Below are 5,033 nucleotides of genomic sequence, written 5' to 3'. Positions count from 1 at the left end.
AGTTAGCAGTTGACGCTCCAGCCAATCAGATTCCTAGAAAGAGGCGCAAAGACGCGCCGCTCCCCGGAAGTGGAAGACGGAAGGGGCGGGACGTGCTGTGGGAGTCGATGGGCGTGGCTTGGTGAGTGAGCCCAGGGCTTTTCAGCCAGCGACAGAAGGTTCTCCTTGAATCTCTGATTCTCTGGTAGCTATTTCCACGGACTCTGATGGAAAAGACGGTTTGCCACGGATAAGTCTGGCACCTTAAAGGTGACAGGCACCTCAAGTCCTTCGCAGGGCTTTGTGTTGTTCACTGTGTCTGCACCCAGTTTCTGCATCCTTGCCTTCCAATTGTAATCCTTGTTTCTTTACACATCACTTAAAAGCCTTTCTCAATTTTGAACTTGGAAGAACGGCAGTGATATTCCATTTTAGCAGAATACACAGTGGCATTTTTAACTATCACAACTATATTTTAAACTGCACTAATGTCCTTATTTTTCAAGTCCTTTTGATTCCCTTCACAATATATATGTAGAATTTCGAGAAGCGATTAAAAGAAAAAAAACCCTGCTCTATTCAATCATATTAAAAATATAAATAGGGAGCTAGAGAGATGGCCCAGAGGTTAGGACTATTTATTGCTCTTGCAAACGACCCAGGTTTAGTTCTCAGCACTCACACGGTGGCTCACGACCATTGGTAACTAGTTCCAGGAGATCTGATACCTTCTTCTGCCTCTGCAGGCACCAGATATGCATATGGCGTACATATATAAGTACATGCAGGCAAAGCATTTATACATATAAAACAATAAACCTTTAAGAAAAGAACCTCGTCTTAATTGAACATAGTGTAATGAGATCAACTTCATGTTTTGACATGGTTTTTGACATTTGAGCATTATGACTTTGCATCATAAAGAATCTAAAGTGATGGAAAGGTTCTTGCTTTATACTTTTGATTTCTTGGAAAGGGAAGTAAGTATACATCTATAAAAATAAATTTACAAGATAAATGCAAAGAAAAATTCTAAAACCATGAAAACCACTTGACCAAATTTGGGGATAACAGTGGACAAAGAAAACCTAGATATAAAGAAGGAAACTTTATAGCTTTACATAAATAATTCTTTAAAATTTTAAAAGTTGGTGTCTATTCCTTGCGTGTGGCGCCAAGCTTCATAGCTGGGCATATCATGCATTTTGGCTGGACTCGAGTCCTACCCATTAGCTTTAGCTTTCCCTTCTCCTTTCCCTCTCCCATGTGTGACTTCCCCCTAGTCTTCCATGTGCTTTCTTGTCATGTATGTGTGTGTAAATGATTTTATGTATCCACAAAGAACTCTAGTACCTACACATGAGAAAAAAAGGACATTTGCTTTTCTGTGCCGGACTCCTTTTTTAATTAATATGCTTATGTCTAATTGGATTCATTTTAGTGAAACACGGGGGAAACATTTCAGTATATGGGCGTAGACTTTTAAAAAGGATTCCAGTGGCTTGGGAAGAACACTAGGATGGACTCATGGAATTGCATGACATTAAAAAGACTTCTGCACAGCAGAGGGGTGAAGGGATAGCCATCAGCATGGACGGAAGTCTCTGCTGACTACATCTCCGACAAAAGGTTAATACCTAGGAGATATGAAAAATTAGAACAAGAAACATCAATAAAAGTCAAAGGGACCATCCATAACTAGCAAAATGGATGGATAGTTCTCAAAATATTATGTCAGTTAGGTGGTTCAGTGGGTAAAGATGTTTACTTCCAGGCTTGATTCCCAAGTTCAATTCCTGGGCCCCAGATGGAGGAAAGAGAGAATCAACTCCACAAGCAGGTATGAGCATATACCCTCTATTAAGACCTAGGTAAAGTATTAAGGCCTAGGTAACTGTTACCTGGCTAGTCTGCCATTTTGTGCTGTTATTAATATTCGAAGGAAATTTTCTCTTATGTTGTTCTGCTGTTACTAGGAAACTTTCTCGTGCCCAAGTTGGTTGCATGTTCTGCTATATCCTATGCTCTTGGAAACCAATCACAATCGAAGTCAGGACTATTTTGTATAGGTAGCCACGATAAGCTTGGATCCAACTAACTGCCCTGCAGCACTTCCTGCACCCGTGTATACGCTTTTATGGTGTTTGCTTTTATAAGCTGCTCCTGGGATGGATCTCAGCATAAGAGAGACACCTGTACCAATATGTGAAACTATTTAGAATAAGTATTTGAGTAGAACTATTTGAATAGAAGTCTAGGGAAGTTTAAGTTTCCAAGACCTCCCTGGGAACTGACATCCTAAATGACTTGAATGTTAGACAAGTCCTATTCTGGTTGACAAGTTAAGACGTGAGTGTTAGACAAAGCAAGTCCCCTGCCACAGCTGAATACCCCAACTAATGGTGTACAACAAAGACATGTTACTAAGGAAACCCCCTATCCCTAAATCCTGATTGGCAGAATAACTTGGCAGATGTTTGTAGATCCCAGGCTTAAAAAGACCTATAGGACCTTGACTCAACGTCACAGTCATCTCCCAAGTCTTACCCATCCCTGTTTGACTGAGGTTGATGTTTGAGTGGTTTGCGCAGTGTGAAAACAGGGCAACATCCTTAGTCATGAGGGGAAATAAATTAAAGTTGCATTAAGATCACCTCTTGTGCTGTGGGCCTGCATCTGCTCTGCCACAGGGCACAGCCACGGCGGGTGGGATGCAGGATGCAGGACTTTGACTGTACCCAGCGGGTGTCAGGCTTTGGGAAGCTGCTCAGGACACCGCTCCAGGGGTGGGGAAGCACAATCTGAGGCAATGGACAGCTGGAGATGGCTCTGGGGTCCCTGGGCTTGCCATGTGTCTGGCTGTCTGGTTCTCAGGCTCTCAGGTATCCAGGCGCCGCTAGAAGCCACAGAAGAGCTGAGAATGGAGTGGGGACCTTGGGCTGGATTTAGCCAGTGGCTGGGTGAAGGTGGGGGCGGTGAAGAAGGGGAGCTCTGGCTGGTCCTGCTTGGGCTTGGTGGTGATCATGGCTGGGAGCTCAGAGAGGTCTTCTACGGGAGATTAGATGGGGCTTCATAGGTGAGGTCTTCTCCATGGCTCCCCATGGCGGATTCAGAAGAAAAGAGGCAGTCCATGGTTTTAAGGCATTTATTGTCAAGGCGGAAAGTGAATGATTAAAACCATATCCCACTTCCCAGATTGGGCTTGAGGCTAAATACCTTTTGCAGGGAGGAGTTTCTGGGAAGGAAAACTTATTGGCTAAGCCCTCCAGGCCTCTAGGTACCTCATTAAAATGGAGATCTGTCTTGAGCCTAAGTGACCACAGGTCATGTCCTCTACATGTGGAGGGGATTGGGGCGTTGCCCTTACGTGACTGATGGTCACAAATCTGTGGGGGGGCTGCAGCTAGTGACAGGGCCCTGGTACCCAGGAATCAGGTGAAGTGCCTACTGCCCCTTCAGGGTCCCCAGGGCTTCTAGCCTTAGCTCAACCGGGAACGAGGCTGCCATTCACGGTCCCGCATTACCCCAGTCAGAATGGCTATCATTAAAATAAAAAAATGATGAGAATAAAAAATCCTTATGCATTGCTCATAGAAATGCAAACTGTTCCAAACTGAAAACAGAAGTTCATATGACCCACAAGTTATACTACTTCTGGTTAAATACCCTAATGTTTAGTAGTTAACTAACCAGCATCTAGTTTACCTTAACTAATTCATTAATTATTCAGTATATGTTATAGATTTATTTCATACTCCATGTAACTGCAAATTGACCAAGGTTACAGAGCTATTGAGAGCCACATCTGGATTCCAAACCAAAAATACATGACCTCAATGTGGGTCTCACACTAAATATAGAGCCTACATTCATTTTCAAAACCAGAAATGAGCCCTCCTCCTATGCAGGTCCATCTCCTTTCGGTGTCCATATACTTGTCTGAGGGCTCATACTTGATTCAGCAGCACACTTTCATTTCAATGAAAACAGTTTATCCTCTCTTAAATATTGAAAGTTTGGAGTATCATGACTAATACAGGTTTTAGATGCCCACTCTTTAGTCAAGGCCAGCCTAGACTCACTATGTAGCTCCAGGGGGTCTCAATTTGTAGCAATTTTCTCACTTTAGTCTCCCATGTCCTGGGCTCACAGGCATGAGCTACCACACATAAGAACTCCTATGAAAATGTGGACTGGTCACAAATTTCGTGTCATCTGTAGGTAGGGGCCATGTTAATCTTTGTATCCTTCCAGGTTTAGTGCATGTGCTGCCGAGGTGAGCACCGCTGCATGTTTCTTAAATGAAACTGGCCCTAGCTCTACCATTTACTGTTCACTTAATTTTGACCAAGGCATTTTATCTCTCTTCTGTTTCCTCTTTTATTAAATGGAGGTTGATTACAATATCCCAAACATTTTGAAGATGGTTCTGATCAACAGATTCCTTTGTTTGGATATCACTTTCTTCTGTGATGGTTAACATTCTATTTAAAGTTTAAACTTTCTATGCTTGAGAAATCAAAAAGCAAATATGGCTCAAATATGTAAGCCCCCAGCTTGAACAGGACCTACCCTGTCAATCTACCTCCCTCTTTCCCCACACGTTGACTGACCAGGGCAATGTAGATGATAAAAGTTTATAGTAATCAAGCTGTTACTGATTGATCAGGGCCACAGAACAGACTCAGGAACTGAACTGCAATACTGAAAGGGCACAGCGCAGCATATTTAAAGGATAAAACCATAAAGTGAGAGGAGCAGAGTGGGCTCAACATTGTCCAATCATATTTTGACATAAAGGGTTGAGCAAGGGAGTTTCCATTAATCAGGATAGGAGTTGGTTCTTGGGCCTGGGAACATGAACTTAGTTTGACTCTGCCAGTAAGATGGAGAAATTGTTCTTGAGATGGCTGGACTCAGACAATTGTCTCCTTACAAGTTGTCCTAGAGGTAGCTGGACTCAGACAACAATTTTCTTACAACAGAAGCTATTCAGCTATTGGGAAATCTCCAGTTCCCCTAGGGTCTGGGACCTTGACCTTAGTTTCTCCCAA

At 43.0% G+C, this 5,033-nt stretch overlaps 1 protein-coding gene and 1 non-coding gene across 2 annotated transcripts in view; one reads left to right on the top strand and one right to left on the bottom strand.

Moving 5' to 3' along the window:
- The first annotated feature begins 53 nt into the window (after window positions 1-53).
- Kctd18 (potassium channel tetramerization domain containing 18) overlaps window positions 54-5,033 on the top strand; it is a 46,349-nt gene continuing 41,369 nt past the window's right edge. The window contains exon 1 of the mRNA XM_087565306.1: window positions 54-121. The gene's annotated coding sequence lies outside the window, so the exon portion shown is untranslated. The remainder of the gene's footprint in view (window positions 122-5,033) is intronic.
- On the bottom strand, window positions 4,162-4,263 carry LOC120094872 (U6 spliceosomal RNA). Its single transcript, XR_015630084.1, has one exon. It is a non-coding gene; the product is annotated as a U6 spliceosomal RNA (small nuclear RNA).

The sequence above is a fragment of the Rattus norvegicus genome, chromosome 9 (genome assembly GCF_021556685.1).
Source record: "Rattus norvegicus strain SHRSP/BbbUtx chromosome 9, alternate assembly SHRSP_T2T, whole genome shotgun sequence".
NCBI classification, from domain to species: Eukaryota; Metazoa; Chordata; class Mammalia; order Rodentia; family Muridae; genus Rattus; species Rattus norvegicus.
Note: the sequence above shows the minus strand (reverse complement) of the source record. Positions and strands in the feature narration are given on the sequence as shown.